Source organism: Salvelinus sp. IW2-2015, unplaced genomic scaffold (genome assembly GCF_002910315.2).
Source record: "Salvelinus sp. IW2-2015 unplaced genomic scaffold, ASM291031v2 Un_scaffold7732, whole genome shotgun sequence".
Taxonomy (NCBI): domain Eukaryota; kingdom Metazoa; phylum Chordata; class Actinopteri; order Salmoniformes; family Salmonidae; genus Salvelinus; species Salvelinus sp. IW2-2015.
In genome coordinates this window covers 1,540-14,366 of record NW_019948992.1, presented here as the reverse complement: position 1 = coordinate 14,366, position 12,827 = coordinate 1,540, and the positions used below count along the sequence as shown (strand labels likewise).

General features: G+C 40.8%; 2 long non-coding RNA genes and 1 pseudogene across 2 annotated transcripts; all 3 read right to left on the bottom strand.

Moving 5' to 3' along the window:
* Positions 1 to 1,950: 1,950 nt before the first annotated feature.
* LOC139027147 (uncharacterized) lies at positions 1,951 to 2,537 on the bottom strand. The gene is made up of 4 exons (XR_011479189.1): positions 2,505 to 2,537; positions 2,355 to 2,417; positions 2,154 to 2,228; positions 1,951 to 2,020 (listed from the first exon to the last, which is right to left on the bottom strand). It is a non-coding gene; the product is annotated as an uncharacterized lncRNA (long non-coding RNA).
* Positions 2,538 to 3,213: 676 nt separating this feature from the next.
* Positions 3,214 to 12,827, bottom strand: part of LOC112079362 (Fc receptor-like protein 5) — an 11,129-nt pseudogene continuing 1,515 nt past the window's right edge.
* On the bottom strand, positions 11,038 to 11,496 carry LOC139027148 (uncharacterized). The gene is made up of 3 exons (XR_011479190.1): positions 11,394 to 11,496; positions 11,234 to 11,296; positions 11,038 to 11,112 (listed from the first exon to the last, which is right to left on the bottom strand). It is a non-coding gene; the product is annotated as an uncharacterized lncRNA (long non-coding RNA).

The window sequence follows — 12,827 nt, the reverse complement described above, 5'->3', positions numbered from 1 at the left end:
AGCAGGCGGCAACGGTGAGAGGACTTGTTTTTAGAGAGGTGGATTTTTAAAATAGAAGGTCAAATTGTTTGGGAACAGACCTGGATAGTAAAACAGAAACTCTGCATGCAATTTTGCGTAGATTGCAACACCGCCCCCTTTTGGCCATTCTATCTGTCTGACAATCTTTGCGTAGTTAGGGATGAAAATGTCACGAATTTTTGGTGGTCTTCCTCAAGCCAGACGCATTCAGACACGGACTAAACATCCCGGGTTGGCAGAGTGTGCTAAAGCAGTGAACAAAACAAACTTAGGGATGAGGCTTCTAATGTTAACATGCCATGAAAACAAGGCTATTGACGGTTACAGAATCATCCAAAGAGAGCGCTGGGGAATAGGAGTGGAGCTAGGTACTGCAGGGGCCTGGATCACCTCTACATCACCAGAGGAACAGAGGAGGAGTAGGATAAGGGTACGGCTAAAAGCTATGAGAATTGGTCGTCTAGAACGTCTAGAACAGAGAGTAAAGGAAGTTTCTGGGGCGATAAAATAGCTTCAAGGATAAATGTACAGACAAAGGTATGGTAGGAGTTGAATACAGTGGAGGTAAACCTAGGTATTGAGTGATGATGAGAGAGATATTGGTCTCTAGAAACATCATTGAAACCAGGTGATGTCATCGCATATGTGGGTGGTGGAACTGAAAGGTTGGATATGGTATAGTGAGCAGGGCTAGAGGCTCTACAGTGAAATAAGCCAATAAACACTAACCAGAACAGCAATGGACAAGGCATATTGACATTAAGGAGAGGCATGCTTAATCGAGTGATCATAAGGGTCCAGTGAGTAGAGGTTGGTTGGGGTCACGGCGATCCAGAMAGCTGGCCGGGTAGCTGGCTATCGGTAGCAAGATAGCATAGGATGGAGGTCTATTTTTAGTCACCTCGTGCGTTTCCGTCGGTAGATTAGTGGGGTTTCGTATGGTAGAGGGGATCAATCCAATTGGCAAAATAGATATAGTTATAGTGACCCAAGAAAAATTGTCCGATATACTTATTCAGATAGCAGCCGATAAGACAGCTAACGATTAGCGGGCCCCAGATGAGCGTTCAGGTAACGTCGCGACGGAGGTGCCAGTTGGATAACTCCCTCGGGCAGATAACGTCGGTAGTCAGTCGTGAAGGCCCGGTGGGGCTCCGCATTTGTAGTAAAACGGGTCCGGATAGGTGATTGTAGCCCAGGAATGGCTGATGGAACTCTTCAGCTGGCTAGCTCCGGAATAATTTAAGTTTGCTCCGGGATCGACGTAAGCCAATAGACACACGGTTTGCAGCTAGCTAGCTGCGAAATCAAGGTGTAAATGTCCAGAGCTTGCGGTTGAAATCCGGGGATATTGAAAAAAATAGGTCCGGTATGTTCTGGTCTGAGTCGCGTTGTACAAAAGTGCCGATAGATTATCGAGCTAAAGGAATAGCTGATGACCACAAAACGTGGTTAGCTGAAATACTAACGTTAGCCAGTTAACCGGCTAACTTCTGGGTGGCTTCAGGTTAGCTTCTGGCTAGCTTCTGGTTAACTTCTAGGTAGCTTCTGGTTAGCTTCTGGTTAGCTTCTGGCTAGCTACTGGCTAGTTTCTGGCTAGTTTCTGGCTAGCTTCTGGTTAGCTTCTGGCTAGCTTCTATTGTGGATTTTCAGATTTGAGGTAAATAATACTTTTTTTGTAATTGGTGAGGCGGGTTGCAGGAAATATTTTTGTAGTTTAGTTCTTGGATAATAAAATATATAAAAGATATGCGAAGAAAGGTGTAAATATATATATATACAGGACACGACAATACGAGGACAAAATGACGTCTGACTGCTATGCCATCTTGGATAACCACATACTTTAAATAGATACATTATACTTTGATATCAGAGAATTAGTTCCATTTTAGTATCATATTAAGTATCAATAGCATATGGTTATTAGTCTTACCTGGGGCTGTGCCTGGCTTCAATTGAGAATAGACTGAATCTGCCTCAGGTGGGGTTGATATTTCTGTAAGGAGTGAGGATAAAACATCAGAATACTATAACAGTTATATACAGAATATTATGCACCTAGTCAATATGGGGTCAGAGGTGTGAGGGTATGATAGGGGGAATATTGATGGAGGGATGTTCAGTCTTACCTTTCTTCTTCTTGGCTTTGGCCTTCTGTTTAAGGTCAACCTCAGCATAGGTTACATCAACAGGTCCAGTTGCTGCTGAAAATGAACATTTCCAGTCAACAAATGAAGGAAGTAGCTTATTGAATATTCTGCATCTTTTTTGAAACTCCAAAATCACACATTTAGATTTCACTGACTGCCAACCTGTAGAATGAGTCTCACCTGTGGTCTTCCCTGTCTGGACCTCAGAATAGACTGGATTTTCTTTTGGACCAGCTGTCATTTCTGAGGAGGGGGAGAGAATTTGTATGTTTTTATCAAATTTGATGTGTAAAAAACACTGCTACATTTTGTGTGACAGTTGAGAGTTACTTTTTCTTTTTCTTGTCCAACTTTTTGAGTTGATCTTGGCGTACATCACCATCACTTGGTCCAGCAGTAGCAGCACCAGCATTGAATATACAGGTAATACACTAATATCTCTACTGACTGTTGTATGCAGTAATATTAACATATGAGAAAAAAGCAACAACAACTCTATACTGTATTCATGCTAAATTTAACATACAGGTAGCCGATGTTTAGTAACCGAAAGGTTGCTGGGCAGTAACCGAAAGGTTGCTGGATCGAATCCCCGAGCTGACAAGGGAAAAATCTGTCGTTCCTCAACTGAGCAAGCAGTTAACCCACTGTTCCCCAGGACGCCGAAGACGTGGATGTCAATTAAGGCAGGCCCCCCCCGCACCTCTCTGATTCAGAGGGGTTGGGTTAAATGCAGAAGACACACTTTCATTTGAAGGTATTCAGTTGTACAACTGACTAGGTATCCCCTTTCCCTTTCCCAGTACCATTGTCATTACTGTCTGAGCGGTGTGATTGTATCATAGATGTTAGCGCCACCTGTTGGTCAAAGAAGAGAGAGAAAGATTAATAGGTTGGTTTTCCTCAGTGCCTGGACATAGAGTACGGTAACATCTATATAAGATGATGGTGAAAAGTCAGTATGTGAAGTTACAGAGAGGAGAGTGACAGTGGTCTGGGATGAGAGACTGACCATGCTGTCAGACGTGTATACACAGCATCAGACCTGGCCCTGGTAGTCCTTGGTCCTGTTGGGGGTCCAGGTTGGTCTCTTGGGCTGGGGGGCCTACAGGGAGAGAGATACTCATGAAACACACAGATTCTATTTTACTGATATGAAAAGTTGGAAAGACAGGTGTACTCACCAGGAATATTCTGTTTGCAAAAAGGAACTGTAATGAGAAATGCATAAATATTATACTGTATCAATTCCGCACTGTTTTAAATACTTTTGGTTAATTGAATTTTTTTCTCTAAATGAACCAAAAAGTTAAATGAGAAATTAAAAAAGTCTACCATTTGCGACATGTTGATATATCGACACAGCAGTTACCAGAGAATATGGCCAGTAGAACACAGCAACAACCAGGCCCCACAATCACTCCCTACTAGAGGTATGTAGAGGGTCCAGGAGTTAACACCTGGAGAGAGAACAGCAAAATCATATCCAGGTCTATGAAGTTGTTGTAGAAAACTAAAATAAAGTTGGGGACAACGTGAATATATATTTGAAACAACTGGACTTAGATCAGAATGACCAGCCCTTGAGTTGTAACCTCCCAACCCCTACAGTATGCTTTTTAAACAACAAATGACTGATGACCACAGGTATTAGAAAAGGTCATGTGATTATAATAGTTTTTTCACCTCTCACTTCACCCAGCTCTCTGGTGATTCTCTTTCATTAGATTTACACTTGTAGGAGCCTTCATCTGACTTGGAAACTGCAGGGATGGTCATCTCTCCTGTGGTCTCATTCCTGATGAGTACTCCATCTTGTAGAAATCAACCTTGGGGTTCGGGTTTGTTCCTGACATCTATTTGTACAGCCAGAGTCATAGAGTCTCCCTCAGTTATGGATAGGGAGGGCTCTCCAGGATCAGAGGGCCAACTGTATAACATAATATATAAATAATACTGTAAATCTGGAGTAATCACCCACATGAGCTTGTATTTTATGAGATGACAACCATTCAGTTACAGAATTGAACATCATTATCATACATTGTAATGTAAAAAAGGTTAGAATAGACTTACCGTCCACTGTTATGTTGACAGCATTACTGTACTTCCTGATCCAGACTCACACCAGTCACTCCACTGTCCCCTGTGTATGTGGACCTGATGGTACATGGTGACCTGCTCTTGATCCAAGTTTAGGACCACAGTCTGACTCCACTGCTTTCTCTCTGTATCTCTTCAGTCTCCATCCAGTAGAGTTCCTCTTCTCCTCACAGCTTAGTGAGAGAGACTTTGATGTAAAGTGTTGACTTCTGTTAGGTCTTATTTTGAGAGACACTGAAGATTGCGGATCTGAAACAAAGAGTGACAGAGTCAAACATATACAGTGGTTATATATGCACATGAGGGTGACTTAAATGTGATTAAATGCAGTTTGAATTTCCTCGTCCGAGGAGGAGGAATATGACGAACGTTACACCAGGTTAAAGTCTAGAGTTTCATTTAGCTTCACATCATTACATGTTGAATACATTAATCTATTTTCGTTAACTATTTACCTCTAAAAATATCTAAGTGGTATGTTGTAGAGTGTAGAGTGTGGGACACATGTACAACATTTGTGAAGAAACCAGGAGAAAGGTTACAGGGGAAAGCAGTTACAGACTTCATCTTTAGTTGGTATACTATGGTAAACGTCTGTGGTTTCTTATCGCCCCCTTCAGGGACAGGCCTGTAACTACTCCACATTCTTGTGGATCACAAAATCGAAACTAATCAATCAATCAAATTTATTTATAAAGCCTTTTTTACATCAGCAGAAGTCAAAGTGCTATACAGAAACCCAGCCTAAAACACCAAACAGCAAGCAATGCAGATGTAGAAGCACGGTGGCTAGGAAAAACTCAAGAGAGGAACCAGGCTCTCAGTCCTCTTCTGGCTGTGCCTGGTGGAGATTATAAGAGTACATGGCCATTAAGGCCAGATTGTTCTTCAAGATGTTCAAACGTTCATAGATGATCAGCAGGGTGAAATAATAATGACAGTGGTTGTAGAGGGTGCAACATGTCAGTACCACAGGAGTAAATGTCAGTTGGCTTTTCATAGCCGAGCATTCAGAGGTAGAGACAGCAGGTGCGGTAGAGAGAGATTCGAAAACAGCAGGTCCGGGAGACGGTAGTGACCTGTTCAGGGTCAAATATGATGAGAATTACATTGATTTGGGGTTCACTTATATGGGGAGTAGTGCCTTTCCTCAGCCAAAGTGTGTTATATGTGCAAAAGTACTATCTCACAACTCGATGAAACCTTCAATCTTGCGCAGACATTTAGAAACAAAACATGCCAATTTGACAAATAAGCCACAGGAGTTTTTTGAGCGAGAATTAAGACGACTTTCGAGTAGTAAGACATGTATAAAAGCAAAAGATAACATTAATAAGAAGGGGCTAGAAGCGTCTTATATGTTGACCTACCGAGTGGCGAGGACAGACAAGCCCCATACTATTGTGGAGGAGTTAATTCTTCCTGCCAGGATATGGCTGGGACAATGCTGGGGGAAAAGGCCCATAAAACTATACAGACAGTGCCTTCAACAACCAACACTGTTTCACAATGCATCAGTGAAATGGCAAGAGATGTTTTGAAACAATTACTGCTTCGCATATAAGCCAGTGAAATCTATGCGTTACAGCTGGATGAGTCAGATGTGGTGGGACTGGCACAGCTCCTGGCATATGTCTTTTACATTTATGGGGTGTCAATTAAGGAAGACATCCTCTTCTGCAAAACACTGGAAATCAGGACAACAGGAGGGGATCTTTTTAAAGTACTGGACAGCTTTGTGACATCAAACGGACGTTGGTGGTCAAGATGTGTTGGTATCTGTACTGATGGCGCAAAAGCCATGACTGTCAGGCTCTGGCTATAGAGAGGCTTTTATTCTCTATTTTGGTTAGGCCAGGGTGTGACTAGGGTGGGCATTCTAGTTTCTTTATTTCTATGTTGTGTATTTCTATGTTTTGGCTGGGTATGGTTCTCAATCAGGGACATCTGTCTATCGTAGTCTCTGATTGGGAATCATACTTAGGCAGCCTTTTTTCCTTAGTTGACTTTGTTAGTGGCAGTTGACTTTGTTAGTGGCACTACAGCCCTAGTAAGCTTCACGGTCGTTTCTTTGTTTCTTGTTTTATTGGCGACATTCTAAATAAAATAAAATGTATGCTCACCACGCTGCACCTTGGTCCGGTCATTTCCACCTAGACGACGGCCGTGACAATTACAGGTAGACATAGGGGAATAGTAACGCGCGTGCAAGCAGTTGTCCCCAACGTCACTTGGGTACACTGCATCATCCACCGAGAGGCTCTTGCTACAAAGGGAATGCCTGACAGCTTGAAAGAAGTTTTGGACACTACAATGACAATTGATAACTTTGTTAAAGCAAAGCACCTGAACTGTCGTGTATTTCTGCACTATGCAATGATATGAGCAGCGACCATGTAAAGCTCTCACAACATACAGAAGTGCGCTGGTTACCAAGGGGCAAAGTATTGACACGTTATTTTTAATTGAGAGACAAGCTTAAAGTTATCTTAACTGACCATCATTTTCACTTGTCTGACAGCTTGCATGTTGACTAGTTTCTCACACAACTGGCTTATCTGGGTGATGCTTTTTCTCGCCTGAAAGATCTGAATCTAGGATTACAGGGAATCTACGCAACTATATTCAATGTGCTGGACAAAATTGAGGCTATGATTAAGAAATTGTAGCTCTTCTCTGTCTGCATTAACAAGGACAACACACAGGTCTTTCCATCATTGTATGATTATGTTGTGTGCAAATAAACTCAAGCTTACGGACAATGTCAAATCTGATATAGCGAAGCACCTGAGTGACTTGGGTGCGCAATTACACAGGTACTTTCCCGAAACGGATGACACAAACAACTGTATTCGTTATCCCTTTCATGCCCTGCCTCCAGTCCACTTACCGATATCTAAAAAAGAGAGCCTCGTCGAAATTGCAACAAGCGGTTCAGTGAAAATTGAATTTAATCAGAAGCCATTGCCAGATTTCTGGATTGGGCTGCACTCAGAGTATCCTGCCTTGGAAAATTGAGCTGTTAAGACACTGATGCCCTTTGCAACCACGTACCTATGTGAGAGTGGATTCTCGGCCCTTACTAGCATGAAAACTAAATATAGGATTATTTACATCCTTTCAAGCGCACACTTTCATTAACCTGTGGTGAGTTATTCCCAATTGTCGATGAACAAATATGATTTTATATGTAAGATGGTTAAATAAAGAGCAAAATGATTAATTATTATTATATTATTATTTATGCCATTATCCTATAAGAGCTCTATGTCACTTCCCATGAGCCAGGTTGTGACAAAAACTCACTCATTCTTATTTTTAATAAATGTATTGTTTTGTGTGTGTGTGTGGCAGGCTTACAATGATGCCAAAAATAATATGGTCCCATTACAAAAACTCCAAATACTTGTTCGTTTTTCAAAAAAGAAGCCTGAAAACTTGAATAAAGACTGTTGACATCTAGTTTAAGCCATAAGAATTGCAATTTGGGTGACGGAGATATATAGAAACAATAGGTTTCCATAATAAGAGCCTGTGAGGTGAATTTAAAAAGAAATTCTGGTCGGATTTTCTTCAGATTTTTGCCTGCCATATCAATTCTGTTATAGTCTCAGACATTAYTTTAACAGTTTTAGAAACTTCAGAGTGTTTTCTATCCAATGCTACCAATTATATGCATAACCTGCCTGGGCCTGAGTAATAGGCAGTTTATTTTGGGCAGCGAGTTCATTTTCATCTAGGCTTCGTATACCAGCGGAAGTGTTTGCATGACTTCTTCTGCATGCTCATAGGTCGGTGTGGCTGAGGGACATGAAACATCTGCCAACTTTCTCGTTAGGTAGTGAGTCCCAGGTTACTGACAAAGGCCCCTCTTCTACGTTTCAGGTAACATCTTGTGGTGATGTCACTTCCTGTGATTTGTGGTCTCCGTGGCAACCTGTTTCTGTTTCTCAGGAGCAGTGACAATGACCGGGCTGCTGGGTGTCTGTCTGACAACATAGACATAAACACATAGACACGGAAACACATTAACTGGAACAGTGACCTTCCAGACCATGCAGGGACACTGAAAATAGCAGTCAGAGTCATACATCACTAATGTCATTAATCGTCAAGACCTGTCTGTAGGATGAGGAGGCAATATGGGAGAACTGGTAGTCATGCATACGTAGGATACTATGTGGAATTCAACACAGAAATGAAAATATTTAATATTGTTTCACTTTAGATACCACACCCTGGCTAATGAGTCTAACCTTTCTTTACTTGGAAGATCCCTTTGCCATCATAGATGTGCATGTCCACAATTCAATATTAAAAAGGAAGTGATACACAGTACCAGAACTAACCAGCTCCTCAGAACTCCTGCAGAGTATATGACATCATAAAACTGAGAAGAACTGTTCCTTTCAGACACACTCTTCCCCCAAAAGTCATTCTGAAAATCTCAAAGGGTCTTCAGCTGATGGGGTACGACTTTTGAACTTTGCTCACGGGGCATTTATGTTATATTTCTCAAGATTCAATGGGTAGATATAATTAAGTCCAAAAATGTATGTAGAAATAGCAGATTGCCCCTTTAACTCACACATTGTGGAGTCTGAGATCTATACTAGGCTGAAAGGAGGTTTGACCAAATTAGGTTTCATGTAAAAGTTGATGATGATGACAATATCCATTTACTGTAAGAAAGCACTCATGCCATCTGGTGGATACATTTTGTTTATTAAAAAAGCACAATGCAAACATATTGTAAAAGTACAGGCCATTCACAAGAATACGTGACTAATACTTGTTGGGAAATTCATATACAAATATGTTATTCTATCATCTGAATGACAGATATAAATCAACATCACAATTCAATACACAATACAAAGCAGATACAATTACTGTAGCTGCAGATAAGATCCATCATCATTACACCTTATAATTAAAAAAATCTGTTACAGTGAAACACAATTAAACCATGCTTAAAACCTCTCTGGGATAGGCGGGACGCCCCACTTGGCCAATAGCCAGGGAAAATGTAGAGCGCCAAATTCAAAAAAATGATATAAAATCAAACTTTCATTAAATCACACATGTAAGATACCAAATTAAAGCTACACTCGTTGTGAATCCAGCCAACATGTTCAGGATTTTCAAAAAGGCTTTTCGGCGAAAGCATAAGATGCTATTATCTTATGATAGCACAACAGTAAACAAAGAGAGTGTAGCATATTTCAACCCTGCAGGTGCAACACAAAACACAAAAATAAAATATAAATCTGCCTTACCTTTGACGAGCTTCTTTTGTTGGCACTCCAATATGTCCCATAAACATCACAAATGGTCCTTTTTTGATTAATTCCACCCATATATATCCAAATTGTCCATTTATTTGGCTAGTTTGATCCAAAAAAAAAGCTTCAAATTTTGCGCAACGTCACTACAAAATATCTCAAAAATTACCTCTAAACTTTGCCAAAACATTTCAAACTACTTTTGTAATACAACTTTAGGTATTTTTAAACGTTATTAATCGATCAAATTGAAGACGGGTCTATCTGTTTTCCATACAGGAGACAACAAACTAACGCTACTTTTCTAGTCTTGCGCAACTCTCAAACAGTACACATAACTTACACTGATTCCAGATGGCCGTACTTCTTCATTGCACAAAGGAATAACCTCAACCTATTTCCAAAGACTGGTGACACCAGTGGAAGCGGTAGGAACTGCAAACAGGTTGATTAGAAATCTAGTATCCCAATGAAACCTCATTGAACAGACAGTGACCTAAAAAAAATTAAAAATCTGAATGGTTAGTCCTCGGGGTTTCGCCTGCTACATAAGTTCTGTTATACTCACAGACATGATTCAAACAGTTTTAGAAACTTCAGAGTGTTTTCTATCCAAATCTACTAATAATATGCATATCTTATATTCTGGGGATGAGTAGAAGGAAGTTGAAATTGGCACGCTATTTATCCAAAAGTGAAAATGCTGCCCCCTATCCTAGAGAAGTTATAATATATCTGTTGGTAAATAAAATAAGAAAAAAATCCTTAATGTACTATATGTTATTGTGTGTGTGTGTGTTTGTGTGTGTGTGTGTGTGGTTGTGTGTGTTGTGTTTGCTTGTGTACGTTGACCTTCTGTAATCCATGTTGCTGGGTTCCTTCTGCTCCCTCCTCTGATGGTGTATCCCTCCATCCATCCTTCTCCACATTGTTCCATCTGTCCATCACACCATTACCTCCATCCCTCCATCTTTCCATCCTTCCATCCCTCCATCATTCCATCCTTCCATCTTTCCATCACTCCATACCACCATCCCTCCAACCCTCCATATTTCCATTCAGCCATCATTTTATCCCTCCATCCTTCTATCCCTCTATCCCTTCCCCCTCAAGGACCTGCAACATATCACCACGCAACTTGTTTAGGACATTCAGTCAAACAAACTGTTAAGAATCAAACAAAGATACATCTTTAAATAGATACATTATACTTTGATATCAGAGAATTAGTCCATATTAGTATCATATTAAGTATCAATCGCATATGGTATTAGTCTTACCTGGTGCTGTGACTGGCTTCATTGGAAAATAGACTGAATCTGTCTCAGGTGGGGGTTGCTGTTTCTGTTAGGAGTGAGGATAAACACCAGAATAATATAACAGTTATATACAGAATATTATGCAGCTAGTCAAGATGGGGTCAGATGTGTGAGGGTATGATAGGGGGAATATGAAGGAGGGATGTCCTGTCTTACCTTTCTTCTTCTTGGCTTTGGCCTTCTGTTTAAGGTCACACTCAGCATAGGTCACATCAACAGGTCCAGTTGCTGCTGAAAATTGGAATTCAGTCAGCAAAATAGGAAGTAGCTTATTGAATATTCTGCATATTTTTAAACTCCAAAATCGCACATTTAGATTTCACTGACTGCCAACCTGTAGAATGAGTCTCACCTGTGGTCTTCCCTGTCTTGACCTCAGAATAGACTGGATTTTCTTTTCGATCAGCTGTCAATTCTGAGGATGTGGAGAGAATTTGTATGTTTTTATCAAATTTGATGAGTAAAAAACACTGCTACATTTTGTATTAATTTATGTGACAGTTGAGTATTACTTTTCTTTTTCTTGTCCAACTTTTTGAGTTGAATCTTGGCGTACGTCATCTCACTTGGTCCAGCAGTAGCAGCAACAGCATCTGAAATATACAGTTAATACACTAATATCTCCACTTACTGTTAGTGTGCTAGTAATATTAAACATATGAAGAATAACAGCAACATAAACTCTATACTGTATTCATGCTGAATTTAACATACAGGTAGCCTAGTGTTTAGTAACCGAAAGGTTGCTGAATCGAATCCCCGAGCTGACAAGGTAAAAATCTGTCATTCTGCAACTGAGCAAGGCAGTTAACCCACTGTTCCCCAGGGGCCGAAGACGTGGATGTCAATTAAGGCAGCCCCCCCGCACCTCTCTGATTCAGCGGGGTTGGGTTAAATGCAGAAGACACATCTCATTTGAAGTTATTCAGTTGTACAACTGACTAGGTATCCCCCTTTCCCTTTCCCAGTACCATTGTCATTACTGTCTGAGGGTGTGATTGTATCATAGATGATAGCGCAACCTGTTGGTCAAAGAAAGAAGGAGAAAGATTAATATGTTAGTTTTCCCTCAGCTTGCCTAGGGACATAGAGTACGGTAACATCTATATAAAGTGAATGGTGAAAAGTCAGTATGTGAAGTTACAGAGAGGAGAGTGACAGTGGTCTGGGCTGAGAGACTGACCATGCTGCAGACGTGTATACCCAGCATCAGGAGCCCGGCCCTGGGTAGATCCTTGGTCCTGTTGGGGGTTCAGGTTGGTCCTCTGGGGCTGGGGGGGCCTACAGGGAGAGAGATACTCATGAAACACACAGATTCTATTTTACTGTAAGAAATGTTGAAAGACAGGTGTACTCACCAGAAAATTCTGTTGCAACAGGAACCTGAAATGAGAAATGCATAATATTATACTGTATCGATTCGTTACTGTTTTAAACTTTTGTTATTAGACATTTTTCTCCTAAACATGAACTAAAAAGATAAATGTGAATTGATAAAAGTCTCACCTCCGGCTTTTTTATATCGACACAGCAGTACCAGGAGAATGGCTAGTAGAACACCAGGAACAACCAGGCCCACAACCACTCCTACTAGGACTGATGTAGAGGGTCCAAGAGTTACGCCTGGAGAGAGAACAGCAAATCACCATCAGGTTCTGAGGTAGTTGTAGAAAATAAATAAAGTAGTGGACGAAGTGAATATATATTTGACATCTGACTTGAGATCAGATGACCAGCCTGAGCTTGTAACTCCAAACCTACAGTATGCTTTTTTAACACTACAAATGACTGATGACCACAGATATTATGAAAAGGTCATGTGATTGTAGTAGTTTTTTTCACCTCTCACTGTCACCCAGCTCTCTGGTGATTCTCTTTCATTAGATTTACACTTGTAGGAGCCTTCATCTGACTTGGAAACTGCAGGGATGGTCATCTCTCCTGTG